At 33.5% G+C, this 24,945-nt stretch overlaps 1 long non-coding RNA gene across 8 annotated transcripts; it reads left to right on the forward strand.

Annotated features, from left to right (window-relative positions):
• The first annotated feature begins 17,791 nt into the window (after positions 1–17,791).
• LOC107842451 lies at positions 17,792–24,392 on the forward strand. 8 transcript variants are annotated; one of them, XR_007044941.1, is made up of 7 exons: positions 18,022–18,453; positions 18,967–19,513; positions 20,317–20,436; positions 21,720–21,864; positions 23,357–23,441; positions 23,934–24,116; positions 24,194–24,392. It is a non-coding gene; the product is annotated as an uncharacterized LOC107842451 (long non-coding RNA). The 8 variants fall into 8 exon arrangements; XR_007044940.1 differs by having other exon boundaries at positions 18,021–18,453; positions 20,317–20,431; positions 23,934–24,392; XR_001665788.2 differs by having other exon boundaries at positions 23,934–24,392.
• Positions 24,393–24,945: the final 553 nt, after the last annotated feature.

Here is a 24,945-nt window from a genome sequence, read left to right on the forward strand (position 1 = left end):
ATCTAAAATATTATAGAAGTATAGTCTGATTAAAAAAGTTATGGGTATTGATTAAAAAAGTTATGGATACTTAGTAGGCATCATTGGCCAACTGAGATAAATAATGATATACATATGATAAAACACAAGATAACATAACTACATCAAAATAAAGGGGAAAACCTGGATGCACTCCAACCTTCTTGTACATAATTATATACATAATTGAAACAAACATAACAATCAAGTAATTGTAACTATAGAATTGGCCCCCATAAGTCAGTAATAACTAAAAAGTAAATAACCCAATGTATGCCCCCATAAGCCGAGAGGGTACAAAATAAACAACCCAAAGCAGTCCTTTAAAAGCTTGTAGGGTAAAATTAAAGAAATATTTATCACATGTACTGGAGCAGCAAAAATTTGCCAACCTTCATTCTACCACTAGGAACCCATCCATTATATGTCACCTTTTGAACCACTCCCCCTACTAGACCTGAATTAGTGTTTATATCTTTAATATCATAACAAATAATCCGATTTGAACTAATATACATAACATTAATATCATAATCAATTACCAAACTCAATCCTTTACATACATATTAATATCAAATAAATAGCAAGATTCAAATTGGTATATATGTCATCCATATCAAAATCAATAACCCGACTCAAATCGGTATTCATATCATCAATATTATAACTATCAGGTTTACTGTAGTTAGCATCAACTCCAAATATTAAACCATTTAGCTGATTAACTACTTAGCCTCATCAAGACTCATATAAATTTTTATAAATGTATAACGTGCGTACAAAATTCAACATAAACATGATCAAGTAAAAACCTAAGGCAGGCTAAAGGATCCTACTTATAATACCAAAATCCATTATAAGACAACTCTACCCTAGACTCTAAGGTATATAAATAAACTTTTAGATGTTAATTAAGTCTTAATTATCCATAAGATTAAATTCTACTAAGTAACTAAGAAATTAGCCAACTATGCCTAATTTACAGTTTCTGTGTAGCCTAAATGGTCCAACTAATCTAAATAATGTCATTCATATTAGCAATACCTAAAACCCATCCTAAATCTAACATAATATCATTATCATACCATGAAATTACTCAATCTGTAAGGTAGGAAAATGTAGCATACCTGGACGCCAAAGAAAGCTCAAAGAATCTACTAAATCACAGATTTTTCACTTCCTTGAAGATTTCTCAAGGTGCCGTTCTATCAAAATAACAATCTACTCATCAAAATGTGACCAACGAAACCCATAGTGCACTATTTATACTTCAGGTCTAAAATCATGAAATAATCCCATATGGGACCCAATATGGAAATCGCATTTTAGAAACTATTTAAGCGTCCCTATATTGTCAAGGAGTAATACCCTAAGAAATGGGTAATTTTCGAGCTATATTGGTGCTAAAATCAAGTCACCAATCTTTAGGGATTTTTAGATAAGCATGGGAAAATCAAACATGAAAATAAATGAATCTTACCTCAAATTTGAAGGAGAATCATGTAATTAATCATTATCCAAGGTCACAAATCGCCAAGAATTTCTATTCACAAGCTATCACACTCTTTATGTCTTAAGTCTATCAAGAATGGATGAGAAATTTGTAAAATATAGAGGAATGAGGTATTAATATCCTTCCCAGGTACATAGGTATCGCATATGTGATCTGTCAATCGCAATCGCGATACTTGGAAAAAAGGGGCAGAAATCATATTTGCGATAAAGGATATTACTTATGCGATACCTGGTCGTTTCTAAAGTGAGTCACTTAGGTAATATAAGTATTGTATTTGCAATACTTAATGTAGGTGCACAAATCTCTTAAGAGATCGGAGACTCCCGGATGCAAGTGCACCAATACCATCTGAGACTTGGAAATTTCCAAGTCTCTAACAACCCCTTGAGATTCATCCAGAATCTCGTGTACGCAAAAAGACTATGCCACCCTATCAAATTTGACATTCTGGAATGAATGGGGCTATCAAAATTTCTATCTGAGGTTTTTCTATGAAAAATATGTCCCACCCTCATACTCCATTTTCTTAACTTTTGACTAATAGCTCCAAATGAGCTCGAGTGTCTCGTAATCCAAGCCAAAAGCTTGTATAGCCTAAAATTGATATTTTGGAGTGATTGGAATAGCTAGAATTGCATACTAGGTCATTTGATTATAGTGTTCACCCAATAGACAATTTGAACCAACGAACTTTAAAATAAATAATTGGCTCTAAAAACAAATAAATTGCCTGATAATCGAACTGTCATTCCCAGCAAATCGTAGATGAATTGGGAAAACTACAGGAAAGATATAATGTTGAAAATGAAGAAAATAACCTAAATAATCCTTACATATCATGAAGGTAAGATCATTACACCTTTCTAACAAAAAATTATATCGTAAATTTTTAGAAATATTAGAATTTCTCTATGGTGAAAATTGTTGATGTAATCTTAGGTTGAATGATATTGTGTGAATTGAAAATGGGTGGTTTACCATCACTTGTAATTGGATTTAGATTTTTAAATTATTCTTCCCAAGGTACAGATTGTCACACTAATCCTAAGCTCTATAGAATTTGAATAGAATGAATGAGTAGAAAGTCGTAGAATGAAGAAATTGACAATGATCATTAGTAAAAAGAGTGAATTTATGTTTATAATACCTAAAATTAATAATTAAATGGTTGAGTTTTTATTTATTTGTTAATTTTACACTAAGAACAAGCCAAAGCTGCAAGAAAAGGCAAGGCAACCATGATATAGTGAATTTCAGGGCCTAAGACAAAGTATAGTGAATTTTAAAGTTTATAGGTTACTGATAATATGGTTACCATCCATAGTAAGCACTTGTTTCCCGTGATAGCTATATGTATTGATTAGTTTGCAGTGTTGTTCGTTATTCTCTAAGATAGATCAATGTTTGGGGTACCATAAAATGTCACAGCCTAATTTATGAGTCATGATGGCACCTACTTTATATCACCTGTAGGTAAGCCTAATCATCGCGAAGAGCTATATACAATGGGCTAATTTGGTGGAAAAAGGCATAAAAGCCAAAAATTTGCAAGTAACGATTTTAAAAATAATAAGGCAATAAAAATTGTCAAAATGATAGATAAAGCATCAATAACCATCCCACAACCTAGTAATATCGTTAAAAGAGAGATTAAAAAAGGAATATAAATACTGACAAAGTCAAATATAAATCTATCATAAATAGTGAAAGAATGGACATAAATAATAGAAGGAAAATGGGCAAGTTCGACTCTAAGAGGTCACCCTATCTCTGAACTCAACTCAGCATGATAGCATAGTCAACGATAGCCACTAGTAATCGTATTTGAACAAAATAAAAATAGAAGTGTAGTATGAGTACCAAAGCTATGGGTACTCAGTAGGCATCATCGGATGACTGAGAAGAATCATGATATAACTATGATAAGATGCAAAATAAATAAGCTAAGTTAAGGTAAAAGGGCAAACCTGGAATAACACTACAATGTTGTAAATAAATAATCGAAATAGGTATAATATGGAAGAAAGTATAAATGATACAACAAGACTAGATTTGATAATACAGTAAGTGTGGAAAAGTATATAACCCAATACGGGCCCCTGAGGGTACAATCAAACGAAAGTAAATAACCAAAGCTTCTTAAATTTACCAAATATCAAACCATGACCATGAATACATCTATACCGTGTCATATCATAAATAGAATCATCATTTTAATCACTATCATCATTTTTAAGACTCAAAACGAACTCATGTTATCAATATCATCATCAATTGCCATACTATAACTAGAAGTCCTCTCAATAAACCACCTGGTTTACACAATATTAACACCAACTCTCGAGTACTATACTAGAATAAATACCATGTATACAATCTCCTAAAACTCCAAAATAGGAATTTTGAAGGGTATATATGTGTTTAGAAGTTTACGAGCTCAAACAAATATTGGCCTAAGGTGGGCTGGAGGGGGATACTTCTAATCCGCGAAAATCCATCCTAAGGAAAATTTAAACTATATTAGGCTAAGATATCTAAATTAACTTTTAGATGTTAAACAAGCCACCTTTATTCCTAATGTAGAAATTCTAAAAGAAAACATAGCTAATTAATTCAATTATACATAATTTATGATTCCAAGATAGCCTAAACAGTCCAAATAATGCAAATTATACCAACTATATCTCCAAGGCATAATTTTCCATCCCAAATCTAGTGTAATATCATAAATATACAATAACGTAGCTCAATCTATGAGGAAGGTAAACCTACCTTACTGGTGCCAAAGAAAAGCTTAAAGGAATCAGTTAAACAGTCAATTTTCCATTCTAAGAAGCTTCTGCAAGATGCCATGTTATCAAAATTAGAATCTACTTATCACAATGGGAGCAATCATACCCATATTTCACTATTGCGCTTAGGGTTCAAAATTACATAAAAATTATATGTGGGACCTACTTACGGATCGCACTTTCAAAACCATTAAGGCGTCCTTCTATGCTCAAGGAACATTTACCCTTATGAATGGATGAAGTTTGAGCTCAAATGGTGCTACAAATATCCCACCAATATTTTTGGGATTTTGGAAAAAGATAAGGGATTTAATCATGATATTGATGGAAATTTACTAAGAATCTGGAGGAGAAAACTGTTATTCGAGCTTACAAATACTCTAAAGTCACTTACTAATAGTTCTCCCAAGTTTTCCTTCTTTAGGGCTCTATAGTCTTGATAATGGGTGAAAAAATGGGAGAAAATGGGTAATATGGGGAATTTATTGGATTCACAGGTGTCGCTTAAACAGACACTGGGTCGCTTAAGCAGGTATCGCTTAAGTGGACAAGTCCCATTTTATAGATATTTTGAATATCACTTATGTGACCTTTGGCCACTTAAGCATGGCCATCACTTAAGTACACAAACCTGCTGACCGAGCCTGGCCACTTCAGCTGCCTTTGCTTAAGTGACCTAATTGGCGATTAAACGAATGCATCAGCACCAACTTAGACTTTGAAATTTTAAAGTCTCCACCAACCTCTCATGATTCATTCAGAATTCCATCTATGCAAAAAAAATATGCTACCTAATCAAATTAGATGTTCCATACTCAATGGTGCAGTCAAACTTTTCATCCGAGAACTTTTTGATTAAAAATAGGTCCTACACCTGCGTGTCATTTTTCTTAACTTCCAACCAGTGGCCCAAAATGAGTACGTAAGCCTTGGTACCTTGATAAATGGTCCACCTAGACTAAAATCATCTCTTGGGAGTCTTTGGAAATTTCAAAATTTGCATACATGGTTATTTGAGTAAAGTTTTTTTTATTGGTAGACAATTTTAAATAGTAAAAACTTCAAAATAGGGAATTAGTTCTAGAAACCAAATGAACATCCCCATAATTGAATTGTCATCTCTAGTAAGTGATAAATTACTTAGGGTATCTCTAGGAAAGATCTGAATGACAAAAATGTAAGGAAAAGTAGAAAATGACCTCGAGGGTCATTATAATATCCATTGCTAAAAGAACTTTTGTCTGCAAAATTAAGGGTTAGGATGTACCTGAAGATTTGAATAGGTGAGGATACTAGGTCTTCATATCACTCTCAATCTCCCAAATACCCTCTTCTACTAGGAAGTTCCTTCAATTAGACAACTACTGAAATCTCACTAGGGCGCAATTGCCTGACATCCCTAGCTAATATGAACACAGGTTCCTTGATGACGGTCAACCGCTCATCCAACTGAACTGAGTCGCACCTAAGCAGATAAGATGTATTTGGAATGTATCACTACAACATTGAAACATAGAAAATCAAATAGACAATAAAAAAATATGGGGTTAAGGCTAACTCATAACCTACCTCCCTATTGTGCGAAGGATCTCAAAAGGTCCAATATATCTTGGGCTTAGCTTGTGTTTCCTCTTGAACCTCATTACACCTTTCATGGTTGATACATAGAGAAATACTTATTCACCAACTCCAAATCTCAAGGCAATAAAGTCTACGGTCTTCATAAGCATTTTGCCTCGTCTGAGCTACCCTCATACTACCGTAAATCACCATGACTCTAACAAATAACTTGTAATCCCATTCAGTATCACTGGCTCTAATATTTGTGGTCTCAAACAAACAAATATAATAACGATACTACCTATAATAAAAAACATCAAAAGGTTCCATCTCAATACTCGAATTCTAACTATTATTATATGTGAACCCTTCCGTAGCCAAGTAATGCTCCCATTGACCTCCAGAATCCATAACAAAATATATGAGCATATCCTTAAGAACCTCAATAGTCTGCTCTAAAATCTCGTTTGTCCAAGGTTGAATTATTGTACTAAGATCTATGTGATTACCCAACTCCTCCCAGAAAGCTCTCTTAAAGCTATAAGTGAACACTGAACCCTGATTTGAAATAATGTATATAAGTACACCATGCAAATGGACTATCTAATAAATAAAGATATGAGCAAATGTCTCATCACTAAAGGACATCTGTAAAGGAAAGAAATGTGCCAATTTGGTCAACCAATCTATAATAACCCAAATACCATCGGAACCATGAGATGTATAAGGTAGACCAATAACAAAGTCGATGTTAATCCGCTCTCACTTCCCCTCAGGAATGGAAAATCTCTTAATAAATACATTGGGTCTCTAATATACAGTCTATACTTGTTGACAACATAGGAAATAATCTACAAAGTCCACTACATCTCTCATTAAAACACTCAACTAATAATGATGACTTAAATCTCTATACATCATAGTTGTAACCAGTGGAATAGAATACTTGGACCTATGAGCCTTATGTTATATCATCTATATCAAGTCACGCACTTTTGGAATATAAGTGCAGCCATCGAATCTCAAAACACCCTTAGAATCCATGGTAGCCCTCTTGGACTCACCTCTCAACACATGATCATAAATGTTGCAATATTTCATATCCTCAAACATATGAATCTGAATATGTTGAAATAGGGTAAACATTGGCTCAATAATAGCAAGAATCCTCTTGGGATCTAAAATATCAAGTTGAACCATCAAGATGGCTAAGAACTTGATGTCCCATTCCAATACTATCTAAGAAACCAAAACAAAAGCCATGCTACCTTTACTCACTGCCTTTCGTCTCAAGGCAACAACCACTATGTTTGTCTTGCCCATATGATACAAATTGGAGATATCATAATACCTAAGCAACTATATCTATCTATGCTTCCTAGAATTTAGCTCTCTCTAGGTCATAAAATATTGATGACTATAGTGATCTATGAAAATCTCATAGTGCAAGACATAAAGATAATGCCTCCAAATATAAAGTATGAAAAATATTGCCGCCAACTCTAAATCATGTGTAGGGTAGTTGTGCTTATGCACCTTCAGCTTCCTCAATGCATAAACATTAACTCAACCATGTTGCATTAACATACAACCAAAACAAACACTAGAAGTATCAGAATATATTGTGAATCCCTCACCATCCATAAAAAGAGCCTAAATAGGAGCTGAAGTAAGAAATCCCTTGAGCTTTCAAAATCTCGACTCACACTCCTTAGATCATCAAAAAGTAACGTCATTTTGATTCAATATAGTCATCAATAAGGTAATAGTAAAAAATCTCTCATCAAACTATCTATCTTAACTAGACAAATCAATAAAGCTATGAACCTTAGATAGAGATGTAGGCCTAGACCAATCTCGAATAGCCATAATAATTAGTGGGTCTACTATGATACTATCCTTAAATACCAATGCCAAAGTAATGTCACCTACTCAATCCCAAACTCCTACTTAAATAATTTGGAAAAAGCAAATGATCTCTAAAAGTCTGGAGCATAATTATCAAATATTGCATTTGCTCTCTAATCCTCGAATACATAAGGATGTCATTGATTAACATAATCAAAAAGGAATCCAAATAAGGTCTGAATATGCAGTTAATCAAATCCATGAACATCGTTGGGGTATTGGTAAACGTAAAAGAAATCACTAGGAACTCATAATGATTGTGATAGGTCTTAAAGCCTGTCTTTGGGATATCCTCAGACCAAATTCTCAATTGATAGTAACCGAATCTCATCTCAATCTTAGAGAACACCGCTGCACCTTGAAGTTGTTAAACTAAATAATCAATGAGAGGAATATGGCATTGATTATTAAGTCACCTTATTAAGTTTTCAATAATAAATACACATATGCATGGATCCATTCTTTTTCTTCACAAAAAAGACAAGAGCTCCCTAAGGTGACACACTCAATTTAATAAAAACCTTGCCTAAAAGATTCAAAAGTTAAGAATTTAGCTCCTTAAGCTCGACAAAAGCCTTATAGTAAGGTGCTATAGAAATAGGTTAGGTTTGTGGTTCAATATTAGTAACAAACTCAATATCATGCTCAAGAGAAAGAAAAGGTAGCTATCCTAGCCCAAATATGTGAAATAATCCCCATCAACTCACAACCAATGGCTCTCTTCCACATGATAGATGGTATGCCAGGTATAGCTAAGGTAAGGATCTTGCCAAAACAATCCAAGATTGAATGATTGTAGGAGAACCAGTCTATGCTCAGAATCACATCAAAATCCACTATATCTAATACAATAAGATGAACCTGAGTATCAAACTCTCAAACAGTCACAACACATCATTAATAAATACAACACGCTACTACAGAATAACTTATGAGTGTAGATACACATAATGGCATAGATAATGAATCCCAAGATAACTCAAATTGCATGGCATGATAAGATGACACATAGGTATAGGTTTATCCTAGAATAAATAAGGAAAAGGCTAGGTAAATGCACACTAAAATCATACCTATAATATCAACATCTGAAGACTTAGCCTCAAGTCTAGCTGGCCTGATATACAACTGACCACACCTACCACCTGGCAGGGCTCCTGACTAATCTCGTATACTACCAGTTTGAGAACCTCCATGAGCACCCTAGGAACCACTAGACAGCCATACAGACCACCTATAGCGAGTGTATGTATGGCTCGTTATTGGTGAACCCTCTAAGCTAAAGGAACTATGGCTTCACGATTAGGGAACTATCTTAAGAAATGGACAAAATCCGCATAACCATAACATGCCCCAAACACTATACTAAACCTAGAAGATCTATTTGATCAGAATAATCACTATTCCTAGAATAACCAGAAGATTAACCGCTTAGAGGTTGACCACTTCTCTGGATAGGATAACCACTATAAGTAGACCGACCTCAATTAATAATCTAAAGTGCAATATGAAAGAGACTAATAAAATAACTCTGATGCTTATAAAGTTGACACAAACGACACCTACCCTGACAACTGTTGCCTTTGAATCATGACCTACTAAGGCTCCTACTAAAACTACCCTGATATCATAGCCTGTTATTTTTCCCCCTTAGGGATCGCAATATATCTCCTCCATAACTTAAGCATGATAAAAAACTCATTAAAATGCCTACATGTAGCAACTAATATTTTTGTAGACATTTAAAGAGAAAGTCTCAATCATCGAACAATGCATTAAACCCTCTTATACTCAATTATTAGAATAGAAGTAGCATGACAAGATAACTCATAAAATCGAGCCTCATACTCTATTATAGTCATGGAGCTCAACTCCAATCCCAAGAACTTATAAGATTCACAGGTACGGGGTTAGGGTCTTCATCTTCTGTAGTTATAGCATGTGTCCTAGCCATCTACAGAAGAATCAAACCAACAAAAACATTAGAAACCAACTTAGACCCTTGCACAAAATGAGTGAAGGAATTGAAGAGCTCCTAAGAATATCCTATAGCCTCTCAAAGAAAAGAAACATACATTATTTTTCTAATTGACAAGACTTTACTATACACTTGCAATTATACAAATAATACTAATGAACCTAGGTTCTAATACCATTTTATCATGACTTAATTTACGAGTCATGATCGTACCTACTTTATCCCATCAGTAGGTAAGATGAACCATAGCCTAGAGCTACAAGTAATGGGCTAATTTGGTGGGAAAATGCATAGATGTCCTAAATTTGCAAGTAATAATAGCCCTAAAAGATAGATTAAACATCAAACCATCCCATGACCTAGTAGTATTGGTATAAGAGATAATAACAGAAAGGAACAAAAATACCAAAATAGTTAAATACAAATCTGTCCACAATAATAGAAGAAATAGGGAAACTCAAACTCCAAGAGCTTATCCTATTTTTTTCAAATATAAATTGGCATGATCTCGGCGTCCACAACATCTACTAATACTCAGATCTACACTAAAAAGGTACAGAAGTGTAGTATGAGTACCAAAGCCTCTGGTACTTTGCAGAATACTATAAGATGCAATATAAATAAGTTAAGTCAAGATAAAAAGGGAAAACCTGGAATAGCGCTCCAATTCTATAAGTAAATAATTGGAAGAAATAATAAATAATACTACAGACTGGCCCCCATAAGCCAGTAAAGACAGAAAAAAATAACCCTATGCAAGCCCCTATAAGTTTGGTGGGTGTAATCAAAGGAAAGTAAAATAGAAAAGCTTCAGAAATTTATCAAACATCAAGCCATAACCATGAATCCATCCATACTGTATCATATCATAAATAAATTCTCAGTGCCAGATACAAATCAAAACTCAATAGCATCATCATCATTCACTTGACTTAAACCAAAATTCATGCTATCAATATCATCATCAATTGTTGTACATGAACCGAAACTCAATTTCAAGAAACTAGCAGATTTTGCTTGGAATTAACACCGACTCCCGAGTACCAAACTAGAATGAATATCATGTATCCAATATCCTCAAAAATAAAAATAGGTATTTTAAAGGTTATAACATCCATATTGAAGTTTTCAATAGATAACACATATCTTGGCCTAAGGTGGGCTAGAGGGGCCCACTTTTAATCCTCAAAAATCCATACTAAGGTAAGTTCTACCCTTGACTAAGCCAAGGTATCTAAAATAACTTCTAGATGTTAAACAAGAAACATTTAGTCCTAATAAAGAAATTCTATCTAAACATAACCAGTAAGTAAACTATACCTAATTTATAGTTCAAAGATTGCCTAGACAATCTAAATAATGCTAATTATACAAACTATATCTCCATGTCCTAATTTCCCATATCAAATATTGCATAAAATTATAAATATACTATGAATTAGCTTGATATATAAGGAAGGTAAACCTAGCCTACCTGGATGTCAAATAAAAATATCAAGAAATTAGCTAAACCATCAATTTTCCTTTTTGAGAAGTTTCGCAAGATGTCATAGTATTAAAATCACAATCTACTTCATTATAATTATTTAATGATACCCATATTGAATTATTGTGCTTTGGGTAAAAAATTTCGTAAAAATACCATGTGAGACCTACTTACAGAATCACATTTTCAAAATTGTTAATGCATCCCTCTATGACCATGGAACTTACCATCAAGAATGGGTGAATTCGGAGCTCAAATGGTGCTATAATCAACCCACCAATATTTTAGAGATTTTGTAAAAAGATAAAATATTTAATCATTAAACTGATGGAAGCTTACAAAGAATTTGGTAGAGAAATTCATTATTCGAGCTTATGAACACTCCAAAATCACCAACTAATAGTTCTCCCAAGTTTTCATACATGTTAGGATTCTACACTCATGAAAATTGGTGAAAAAAGGAGAGAAAATAGGCTAAGTGAGAAATTTTTGGAATCCCAGATATCCATGTGTCGCTTAAGGGGACATTGGGTCGCTAAAGTAGGCATCTCATAAAAAGCCATATTCTGCTTTAGTGATACTTGCTGAATTTGCGCAAGTCACTTAAACAGTCTTTGGCCGCTTAAGCGGCCATCACTTAAGTGCTATAGGCATCCTTAAGCGGTACCTACTGAGAAAGATAGGCCGATTAAGTGATCGACTGGCCGCTTTTTTACTTGCAGCCAAAAAATAGACTCGCAGCAAAAGAGAAGGATCTTAGGTAAAACTTGGAGTTGATAAACCTGAGATATGTGTTACTTACTGAATACTTATGGGTTTGAGCATCCCACTATCTCCATAATAGTCGTATCTATTATTTTGGAAGGATTAGAGAACAAACTAAGAGTAAAAAACAAAGAACAAGGGAAAGATTCTTACTAGTAGTTGGTAAACATAGTCAGCTGACAAGATCTTTAAAGGAAGCACAAAATGTTGATTTTTGTCCCATCCACTGTAGAGCACAACTAGTGAGCAGAAAATCAAAAGAAAAACAACTTAAAAATCAATTCAAAGACATCAAAGAAAGAATCACAATGCATTACTTCTGCAAGATGGTAAAAGCAAGCATATGGAGCATCCATGATACCGAATTTATCACCCAGAGCTGAAGAAAGAAGAAATGATAGTTGAATAGTGGTGTAGGCGGCCCTGTATCTCAAATGGGAGAACAGGGAAATGAAAAATTGTTTTAGAAAAACCTGTACATTAGTATATATGTAATAAGATAAGGGTTTGGGTTGGGCTAGGTTGGGCTTTATTTTGTGTCCTTTTATTTCATTTTAGATGGGTTGCCCCATGTGGTGTAAAGACTATGGTCATGTTTGTTTTTAAATAATAAAATTGAAAAATTAAACCAAAAAAAGAACTCTCACAGATAATGACCATGGCCCTCGCAACTATTACATATCCCATGAGTTGATCAAAAACTAAAAGATCTAACTAACCGTAAATAGCCATTACAACTAGAATAACTGGAAGATGTACCCCTCAAAGACTGACCGCTACCATGACCTTGGTAGTCACTGACACTAGACTGACCTACCATAGTAATCTGGAGCATTGACTGAATAGGTCTACTAGGATGACTTTGAGGATGATACAACTAATGTAGAGGGTACCTACACTAAAAACCACTACTTCTGAACTGGGAGCAACTATGACTCCTACTGAAACTATTTAACATCTAGGACTCTTATTGTTGTCCCCTTAGGACTTTCTATGTATTTCTTCTATCACCTAAGCATAATAAAATACCTCAACAAAATACCTCCTAGTAGAACCAATCTCTGAGTAGACATAAGAAGGGGAAGTCTCAATCTTAGAACAGAACAACCAACCCTATCATACTTAATGTACAAAATAGAAGTAGCATGCCTTGCCAACTTATTAAACCAAGCCTCATACTCCATAATTGTCATAGAGACCTATACTAATATCAAGAATTTATTCCTCAAATGATCCATAAGGCTGTAAGGCATGTACTCCTTAAAGAAAATCTAGGAGAAATAAGCCGATTTCACTGAAGAAGATCCAACTAGCCATGAATCAAGATGACCTCTCATCCAATGTTGAGGACATAAGTCCAACTGAAAAGTAGTGCAATCCATCTCATGATTCTAAACTAGGCCTCAATTATGGAGCCTATCCTCACAAGTGACCAGAAACTCAAGTTCATCCTCGCCCAGTGTATCAGAGAACCTTAACGAAGCAAATCTCAACAATCTACCCAATATCTTCAACTCCTTAATAGACATAATAGTCTTGCCAAATAAGCAACTATCAGCATAGGAGGGACCTTAACTTTGGGTGTCGAAGGCATAGGCCACGCCACTGCCTCAATACAACACTTATCTGTAGACTATGCACCATAAGACGATATACCACAAACTAACCCCAAAAGCATAACAAATGCATCCCTGAGAACTGAAGATGAAATAAACCCTAGTGGAGCTTGGGCTGGTCTCTAATCCACTACTTGCTGGGGTGGAAGAACCTATTGTTTAGGAGAAAAAAGGTCAAGTGAACGTCCCTAATCCTAGCCCCTAGTTGGGGACACATATCAAGGCTATCCATAACCTCTGGGTCATATACGAATAGAGATAGGATCCCTATGCTCTGTCTTGGAACCCTTATCTCGTGTTGTAGTAGCACGTGTCCTAGCTATTCATGAAAGAGTGAAATCAAAGAAATGTTTTATAAACAAACTCAAACTCTTAGAAAAAAATGAGTGAAATATGGAAGAACTCCTAAGAATGTCCTATAGCCTCCAGAAGATAAGAAACGGATGTCATTATTCTGATCCGCATGACTCTACTAGACATTTGCTCTAGTAACCACAATACTAGTGAAACCTAGGCTCTAATACTAATTTGTCATGCTTTGACTTATGAGTTATGATGACACCTACTTTATCCCGCTAATAGGCAAGTCCAACCATAATCCAGAGCTTAATGCAATGAGATTACTTGGTGGAAAATACCCAAAAGGCGGTAAAAATGGATAACTGCAACTTATAAATAAGCAAAGCAGTAGAGAAAGTCTAAAAGGTAACCATAACATACATAAATATCCCACGACCTAGTAGAGCTAGTACAAGAGATAGTATTAATACAATTAAAGTTCAATAATAGTTAATACAATCTATCTCGATGCAAAAAATACTAGACATAAATAATATAGAACAATTATTCTGAGATATACACCAAAAAGGTATAGAATTGTAGTATGAGTACCGAAACTATGGGTACACACTAGACATCATCGACTGACCGAGGTAAATCATAATATAAATATGATAAAATGAAAGATAACATTCCTATGTAAGGGTAATAAAGCAAACCTAAAAAAAACTCCAAAATCATTGTACATGAATGAGTAATTTAAAAAAATAATAGAATAGCATAAAGAATCAACACATGTAATTCAAACAACAAAATTAACCCCAAAATCCAATAAGTTGGAAAAAGTAAATAACCCAAAGCAAGCACCATAAGCCTGGAAGGTGTAGTCATGATAGTACAATCTGAAACATCCTCATCTACGTAGTCCCATGATACAACTAGAATCCATTCATGCCATACCTTATTATATTTATTTTCCCATTTTTAGAATTAATGAACCTCCATATTCTCAATTATTACACCCTAACATCTTTAATGTGATATTATTAATATCATGATGAATATAAGAGTAATTGTCGAGCTCAAACCGGTAAGTATGTGATCAATAACATAATCATCCTCTAGACTCAAATTAAGAATATTTATATGCATATATATAAGCAATACCATAATCAACTTTCGGAGTTTGAACCGGGAATATACATCATTAATATCATCATCAATATCCAAACTCAAATATTATAATTATATAATCAATAGCCAACATCAATATACAAACTTGAAGTGGTAATCATATATCATTATATAATAGTAAAATCATATTCCCTAGCATAATCAATAGAATAGTTTCTAGCATACTTAATAAGCATGATCACTAGCATGATCAATAGCAGAACCACTATCATAGTCGATATCATAACCACTAACATAATCATTAGCATAATCACTACCATAATCAATAGCATAATAACTAGCATAATCCATGGCATAACAGCTAGCATAGTCAACAACATAATGGCTAGAATAATCTCTAGCATAATCAGTAACATGATCATTAGAAACATAAATAAGCACAAACCCAATGTCAACCCATCATAACTATCTATTTCCAAATTTTATCAATATAACCTTAATAAGCATTTTTAATGTCATACAACAAACGGATTAAAAATTTAAATAGAAAACAAAAAAATTGGGCTAAGATGGGTCAAGGACCCACTTCTAAATCTCCAACATCCATTAAATGAAAAATTGTACCCAAACTATGCTAAGGTATCAAAATCCACATTTAGATGCTAACTATTCCATATTCCACACTAAGATAGGGGTTTTACCTAAAGCATAAGCAACTAAACTAATCACACCTATTTTACGATTTTCGAATAGTCTAAATGGACCACTAACCCAACAATTTAAATTTCCATCACCATCTCCTAAAACCCATCAACATTCTAACAAAATATCATAAACATACTATTACACAGATCAATTTAGTAAGAGGGAAGACCTAGCCTACTTGGACATCGTAGAAAGCTTGAAGAATCCACTAATTCACCAACTTTTCCTTTCAAGAATATTTTGCAAGAAATCATGCTATCAAAAACATATTCTGACCATCAATACGAAAATGATTACACATATATTTCACCATTGTGCTTCAAGTTAAAAAATACTTAAAAATTTCATGTGGATTCCATTTTGAAAAACATATTTGTAAAGCCAACCCAATATTTTCTTAAGCTCAAGGATTAATTACCCTAAAAATGAGTAAAATATGAGCTATATTTGTGAAAAGATAATGTCATAATGTTTTAGATATTTTAAAAAAGAAATGAGAAAATCCACAATGATATTAGAGAAACCTTACCACAAATTCAAAACAAAATTATGAAATAATCATTACCTAAGATCCCAAATTACCCTCAAGAGTTGATCCTTTGATTTCCCTAATTTTTAAGGTTTTAGAATCTTTAGAATGGATGTGGAATGGGGAAAAAATGCTAAAAAAAGCTTTTTAAACTTTTCTTAGGTGTTCGGGTATCACAATCGCGAGTAAACCCTCACGATCGCCACATATAGCAGCTGCTAATATAATTCTCTATCATAACATGGCACCACAATTAGTACCTACAAAGGGTATCATAATTGCGACCCCTGGCAACACTAATGATGATGGCAATAGATACAACTGAGACTTGGAATTTTTCAAGTCTCAGCCAACTCCTTGGGATTTATCCAAAATCTTGTATATGTAAACAGACTATGTAATCATACAAAATTCAACATTCCATACTGAATTTCCCAATAGAAACTTTCATCCAATGTCATTTTGACCAAAAAAAATGGGTCCCACTCCTATTTTAAATTTTCTTAATTTTTTTGTCAATAGGTCAAAATGAGCTTGGGTGCCTCGAGATTTAAACCAAGAGTCCACCTAGCATACAATCAATATTTTGAAGCTACTGAATAGTCAAAATTGGCATACGAGGATATTTTCTTGATGTTTTCACCTAGTAGCTAATTTGAACCAAGGAAGGTTTCAAAATAGAAATTGGCTCTAAGAACCAAATGAACTTCTCGATAACTAAACTATCAAAGAAAAAAGGTCATAAATGGCTTAGGGAAACTATAAGAAAGCTCTAACGGATAAAAAAATTAGTTGAAATATAGAAAATTAACTAAAGGGCCATTACATTATTCTTGGTCAGCATGATCATCATGTTCTAATTCATCTCATGTGGAATGTTATAGTTGTGGATATTTTGGTCATTACTAATTTTGGAATATTTTTACCGCAGCTTAGAGTGTCCCCTTTTAAAGAAGTTTATCATTTTTCTAATGGTGGTATGCATGGTAATAGGGTGGTCCCCAGGGTACTCATGAAGATTCAAGCATGTAGGGCAGGTGATCAGTCAAGAGCCCAACTAAGTTACAGTTGTACCTAGTTGTATGCAGTATTTTCTATGCTTGAGGGTGAGTCTTTGGATGTTGTTACCACAAGTATGATTTTTGTATGCTCTCAGTCAAACTTTTTGTTAGCTGATTTATGAGCTACTTACTCATATTTGTCTACTTATTATGCCTCATCTTTAGATTTATCTTTATATTTTTTATTTATGCCTTTATGAGTATCTACTTTCAAGGGTGATTCTTTAGTTGAGAATCAAGTTTCCAGATCTTGTGTTTTGACTGTTAGAGATATTGATAATCATGTTAATCTCATTATCTTGGACATGGTATATTTAGATGTCATTTTAGCATGAATTTGTTATACCAATATCATGTGATCACAAACTATTTTGTGAAAACCGTTACCTTATCCATGCCCATCATACCTCCTATTATACGGTAGGAAGCTGTTAGCCATGAACCAATGCATATTATTTCTTATGTCTATTATAGGAGACTTATCTTGAGGGGTTGTGAGTCCACTACTAGAAATTATCCCTATGACAACGAACTTTTTGGCAATGGTTCCTAAAGTATTGTCATAGATGGTCTATTGCAATGGTTTCAAGTGTTGCTAAAAAAATTATTTTAGCACAATAATTTATTACTGTAACCATCACTTTTTCAATTGAAATAGGTGGTCATATCTATAACACCCAATTGGGAAAAAAATCTATTGGGTTGCTTATTTTTATTCCCTCTATAATATTGGACAAGGCTTTCTAAATATTTAGAAACTGTTTCCAAAACCCTTTCTGTACTGCTCTCAATCGATTTACTCGCTCAAAAAATTAAGAAATCGATTTGCTTTCTCCCTCCAACCACCACTGTACCTGTACGTGCTGCTCTGACCATTTTGGAGCCTCTCCAACCATTTGGAGTTGCTCCCACCATCACTACTCCGATGGTGCTCCGACCACCATTTTGGAGCTATTACCGGAAATTCAAACCGAAGGACACTGCTTCTCCGACTTTAATTTCAGCCCCTCTATTGCTACAACCACCACTTCAATTTTAGCTCTCAAATTTGCACTTCAATTTTTGAGAAATTTTAGGATTTCCTTCTTCAATTTGTCGATTTTAAGGTTAGTATATTCTTCTAATTAATGATTTTGATCTAATTTTGTGAGTTTCTATTTTAGGGTTTTCTTCTCTCACTTTGATTGCTTACCAAATATTTGGCAATGGGTTTAAATTTTGACATGCACTAATATTTGGATGTGAAAGCCTTATGAATTTGCAATAAATGATCAGGTTTATGCTGAAGATATTTGAATGTTGATTTATAGCCGAGTATTGGGCTATGTTTTCTATTTTTGATAGTTTACTGGTGCAAATTTTTGCATTTCTTATCTTTACTATAAAAAATGAGTTATAAACACTGGTGGGTTTGGACTGGTGACTATTGTTCTCATACTTCTAATGTCTAAGGTTGTTCATGATAAAGACTTGCCTATACTCTGACATAATTCTATCTTCATCTTGATCTTCGCGATGCTAACTAACATTATTGTATTTATGGCAAGTACTTTAAGAATTTGTATTTATGTCAAGACTTACCAGCTATTTGTTGGATGCTACTGGATTTTACTCTCTAGGACTCCATGCTTTAGGTATTCATATTTTTTGGGCTACAGGAACTGGTATGTCTGTAGACTATTTATTCTTAGTATCTCTCTGTAATCAAGCCCTCTCAACAAGGTAAAACTTTTACATCCTCTATTCAATTTGTATCTTACTTTTCTTTTTAGTTTGTAGGTTCAAAAAGAATGTCACTTTTTATGTTTAATAACTCGGTAACTCAATATTCCGTATGATATTCTTAAGATCACAAGATTTAAGGTCAGTGTGATACATTATACACCTTTTTGGTTTAAGAACACCGTATTTAAAAGTCACCTTTTTGGTTTAAGAACACCGTATTTAAAAGTCTCTCTTACTTTATTAAACATCAAGTTTAATCAAATTAAGACATATGAAATGAAACAAGGAGAAGGTACTCTTTCTTTTACCCAAGATTCTCCATATTTCTTTCATTATTACTAATGTCCTACTATTTTTTTAACTTGTGCAAGTGAAAATACCTGGATAGCCAATGAACTTCTTTACTCCATAAAAACTATCTGCCAAACAAAGAGACCAGGGGTAAGTTCTCTGCATTTGATTTTGATTGATTGGTCAATAAAACTACTAGTATAAAGATATTGTTTTCACCTAAGAATTTTGTAGAAAGTCAATGAGCAAGTCAGATAATGGAATAGAAAAGTTAAATGTAGAGTATAGTGTCAGTTCAAATATTATCCATGCCAAATCCCATGGAATGTTAGAAACAGACCTAACTAAAGAGTGTTTTCAAGTATTTCTGGTTGGCCTAATGATACCAATTTGGCCAAGTCATTAGTGGGTAAAATAATCTTCTTCTCTAGGCAATATTTTAACATGACAAGTAAATAATACTCCTACTTTTTTGGCTTCATGCTAGCATGTGTTTACTTGCTTCTTAACAATTTGTCTCATTATTTAGTTATTCAATCATTTTTTGTGTGTTTGTGTGTGTCAGAGAGAGAGTGAGAAATGTCATGAACTAACACTCTAAACTATCATTCACAACTGATAATATGTTTCCCATTTCGATCCCACTTTCTGTTATGTGTCACATGAGAACATTCTGAAGTGTTTTCACACTTGTACAGAAAATAAAATATTTCAAAAAAAGGGAACCTAGAGAATAGGAAGAGGAAAAGATAACTACAGGAAAAGAACTGTTCCATAAAAAAAATAAGAAGAGGAAAAGATAACATGGACGTCATGTTAGATTGTTTTCAAGTATCTTGAAAAATCGGATGGAAAGAGTATGTTAAAAGAAATGCTCTCTTCATTAAACTTTTGTTTGAGAAATTTAGTATTAATTGTGTAAGTTTAACTTAACTTGATTCCTGTTTGTGAAGGTTTCAAACGCAAAGCCAATTATAGTTGATCCAGGATTGTACACAACTCAAAAGGCGGATATTTTTTGAATTACACAAAGAAGAAGTGTGTCAACTGCTTTTAAGCTTTTCACTAGTAAGGTTTGGAATCATTTAGGCTTGGGTTTAAAGATTTGAACCTTTTCTTTTAGCATATGTTATAAGACTTTATATGTGGTGATGTGTTGTGTTAATCATTGTTCTGTCCACTTTTGTTAAATAGTATTGTGTTGGTTACATTTCTTTACTCTCTTGTGAATCTAAATTGATAGTTGCTAGTCTCTGTTGTACATCTTACGAGAGTATGTGGTTAAAAATAAGATTTTGGGGTGTTGTGGGGTTGATTGTAGGTATTGATGTAGGTCGATGTACAAAATAAAATAATTATTTATTTTGTATGCAGCTTTTACTAATTTTAACAACTTTCACAACGAACTTTAAACTTCCTGGATTGAAATTTCTTATTTGAGTGAAATAAAAGGCATAATTACATTACGTTAGCTGATCCGTCAAGGAAGAAACTACTAGCAGCTAGCCAATAGAGAAGGAAAAAATAAAATATCCATCATTTAAGTATTAAATATTGACCAAGTGAAGGTGGTTTTATGAAGAGAGATTTTGAAGGCAAAATAAGGAATGTACAAAATGACAATTACAAGTGACAATATCATATCCTAAGTATTTAACAGAACACCTGTGGAGGAGTCTCACAAAATTGATACAAACAGTTATACACAGTTCTGGAAAGGCTTCACAAGAAACAAGAATGCTACTATTTATCCAAAAAGAAAGAGAAGCAATATACTCTTTGCCCATGTTTCCCTTTCTTGCAGCAGGAAGGTGTAGGGTTGAAGCAGTAGGAAAATAGGCAGAAAAAGTTGGGTACCTTTTTTTTCTATGATATTCCCTTCAAAATGCGATATCTCTTTGCTAGGTGATTGGATATAATGGATTGATTTATTATAACCTATAACAATTGTTCCTTGGTTAACTTAAGTTAAAGCTTTTCGCTTATAGTTAGTGTGAATTTAGGACATGTTTTCTGCAGTTCTCTATTTGAATTTTCTTGGAGAAGTGCTTTAGCGTTTGTGTCAATGTATTCATATTTCTATAAACTTGGGTTGGTGAAAAAAGTTTTGTCTGTGTTGGAATACTTTACTCGGGATAAGATCTACATTTTCAAGATAGATATCACAAAGAAAGACTATGCTTTCATAATTCATAGTCCTTGTCATTGGGGGTAGTTGTTTTGTTTGATGGGTAGGGTAAATTGTGAGGTTTAAGAATTTACAATTGAAAAGATAGTGCACTACTAGTATGAGAATACTTAGATTTTTTTTGTTCATCATCTAAAGACAGAGATTGATTAAGTGTGTTTTGTGTAGGACTGGGAACTAATTAGAATTCAATGATATCAATGTTGGGACACAGAAATGCAAGCCAGAGGAGGAAGATCAGGGAAACGTATCACCAACTTTACAACAAGTCTCTTATCGATGATATCTTTTCTGAATTTCTTGTTATTTCAGGGTATAATCTCTTCTCTTACTTTATCTAGACCTGGTCATTTTATTGTCACATTCCAGTAATTGTTGATTCTTGGTGAGAAAGTACTAGCCACTGGAATTATGTTTCTTTCACTTGCACCATTCACAATAATGTTATTTGGTAATATCATCAATTTATCAGTAGGAAAATGCATTATCATTCTTGTTGCTCTTATTGTATTAGTCACGTTTCTTCACATATAATTTTGGCATTTGTATTTCTACATTTCTTAGTTCTTTCTCACCACCAGATGTATTAAGACTCTCTTCTAAACCTCATTCTTTTTTTAGGTCATGTATGGTCATATGAGAGAGAAATAACAGTGACTGTCTAGATCGGAATAAGTTAGCCTACAGTTAGCAGGAGTTCCATGTGGATACGAAAACTCAGAGTGCAATTGTAATTTGTAAAAATAGTTGGTGTCCTAACCAGAGTAATATAGTGCCTTGGAAAAGGAAGAAAATAAGTATGAGAGATGGATTATAGTTAAAATAGGCTCCTATATGTTTAAATCATGCATCTGAGCATTATAAAATTGCAGGTTTGGCTAGTTTAGATAAACATATTGCATCAAAGAAGTTGTAGTTTCCAAAAAAGACCAGGGATGTGAATAGGTATTTTTATGGCATAAATAAGGAAAAGATCTGAAGGTAAAAGATACATAAAAACTTTACCTTTTTGTTCTATAGACACGAAGAGCCTCATTAATTACATGAGAATCCCTTTTTACAGTTTCTGCCATACAAGTTTATCATATTTATGTAAGTACTAGCTGTGAATATCAAATAATACGCAAACAGCTTATTGAAATCATTGAAGTATGTATGATCCTGTGAGGGGGTTAGAGAATATAAAATAGAGATGATATGACGGTTTTCTCTTCTCACTAAATATATAGTAAGCAAATTACTAAAAGGACAAGGCATGTCAGAAATATTTCTTTAGTGGATTGATCCTCGTTTGAAGAGGGTCTTCCTGGTAAGGTCCTGATGTATCTTACGTGCTCTGAGTCTATCCAGCATATGGAGAAAAGAAAATTTGATTTCGAGATGGATAATGACTAGCAAGGGTCATATGACTGCTTTATGACCTTTTATACATCTTATGTTAAAGGTTTACTTGTTGTTTGTTCTCAACTTGCTCAGTGTGCTTGTTCTGATGTTATACATTTTTTTTCTGAATAATCAATTCCCATAGACCATTCTTTTAGTCATATGTTTAATTGTTTTTGTCATATTATTGAGATATCGTTGTGACTTATTTCCTTTCCTACGGGCTTCTATTCCTCAATCTAAAGTATTTCCTTTAATATATTATTTTTGAGTGACCTAATGATGTAACCCTTCGCCATGTTGTATTCTCATACTAATATAATCAATCCTGTTGTAGTGAGTAACTTCCAAAAATTTATTTCTTTATTATCTTTTAGCTGACTTAATCTCAACTTTATTATTTCAATATATCTATGAATAAGGCTTGAGGATTTATATTTGGTCCACCAATTGCTTTGGCGATATGGGCAAAGTTTGTCCCTTTGAGAAAACTAAAGAAATTGCCAGGTACGTTTTCTTCCAGTGATGACTTTCTTCAGAATAATACACTTTTTATCATGTGTGCCTTATTACTTAAATAAGTTTACTACATTGAATGGCAAGTATGTTTGTCACATTGATCAGTACGCCATTGTAAAACTATCGGTTCATGCAAAAACATTGATATTTACTTTTCTTGCCTGTAAATAAAGTTAATTGACGCAGGTTCTGCTATGGAATTATTTAAATCCTGATGTTTGACTCATATGATGTCTAATATAGGCAGAAAAATGAGAGAGAATTCCACTTTTAACTTTGTACACATTTTAACGTGTCATCCCTTAATTTGCTTTTTCCAATAAAGCTATGATTCCCCTATTCATTGTCTGTAATTTTTTTTAAATCAAGAAATCCCCAAAGACCAGTGGTGCTCGTTAGTTTTTTTCTAATGTGGATATAAAAAGAAAAAAAAGAAAAAGAAAACAGTGATCAACCAGTAATCACTGGCTGTTAATTTAGGTGCAGGAGCAAATTCACTTTATGAAACCTCTGCAGATCAAATCACTGCAACCAATATTGCCAAAGAGTGTTTACTAGCAGCTTTGAAAGCAGACTCAAAAGCAGCTCACATTTGGGAAAAATCTAGATAATGCTTATTACTTGATGAGTGACCATAAGATTTCTGCTAAATGCTTGGAAAAGGTGCTTCTTCTTCAAGCTTAAAACCTCTCTTTTATCTAATGTATAAGTAAATTACACTCTTTTGCTTTAATGAGTAGGCAGGAAAAATTGAACATTATTGTTTAGCAACAAGATATGCTATTGGAGTTCACCGCATCAGGGCTGCAGAGAGGTTGCAGAATCCTAAAAGCAGCTCTCATGGGCTGGTAGTGAGATAGAGTTCATCGCATTTAATGTATAAGCTTGTTATATATTTTGAATTATGAGATTATTAATGAATGATTTTGTTTTGTGATATGTATCTATTGTGTTTTAATTAATTATGTATGTAAATACAAATTTACATTAATACGAGTGACTATTTATATAAATCGTTTCAATTTAATAACATATGGCAATAATTGTTATAGTAGATCAATAAACCAATGCTATAGGTAGTCAAAAAGTGTTGTAATAGAATAATAAAAGTATTGCAATAGATGTTATTTCAACGGCTTAATGTCATTGCAATAGAATTTATTGCAACAGTTAGTAACTGTTGTAATAGATGAAAATAGGCGTTCCAATAAGTAATGAAATAGTTGTAATAGGTACTCAAAAAGTGTTGCAACAGCATAACAAAAGCGTCGCAATAGAGGATGTTGCAACGGTTTAATATCATTGTAATAGATTTTATTGTAATGGTTAGCAACCGTTGCAATAGATGAAAATAGGCATCTCAATAAGTCAAAAAATAACCGTCGCTATAGGTTAAGCTATGGCGATGGTTGTCTGAAACCATCTCCATTGCTTGATCTATGGTGACAGTTCAGACAACCGTCCATAAACCCTTTCCATAGACCTATCGCAA

This window comes from Capsicum annuum, chromosome 9 (assembly GCF_002878395.1).
Source record: "Capsicum annuum cultivar UCD-10X-F1 chromosome 9, UCD10Xv1.1, whole genome shotgun sequence".
In the NCBI taxonomy this organism is placed as follows: domain Eukaryota; kingdom Viridiplantae; phylum Streptophyta; class Magnoliopsida; order Solanales; family Solanaceae; genus Capsicum; species Capsicum annuum.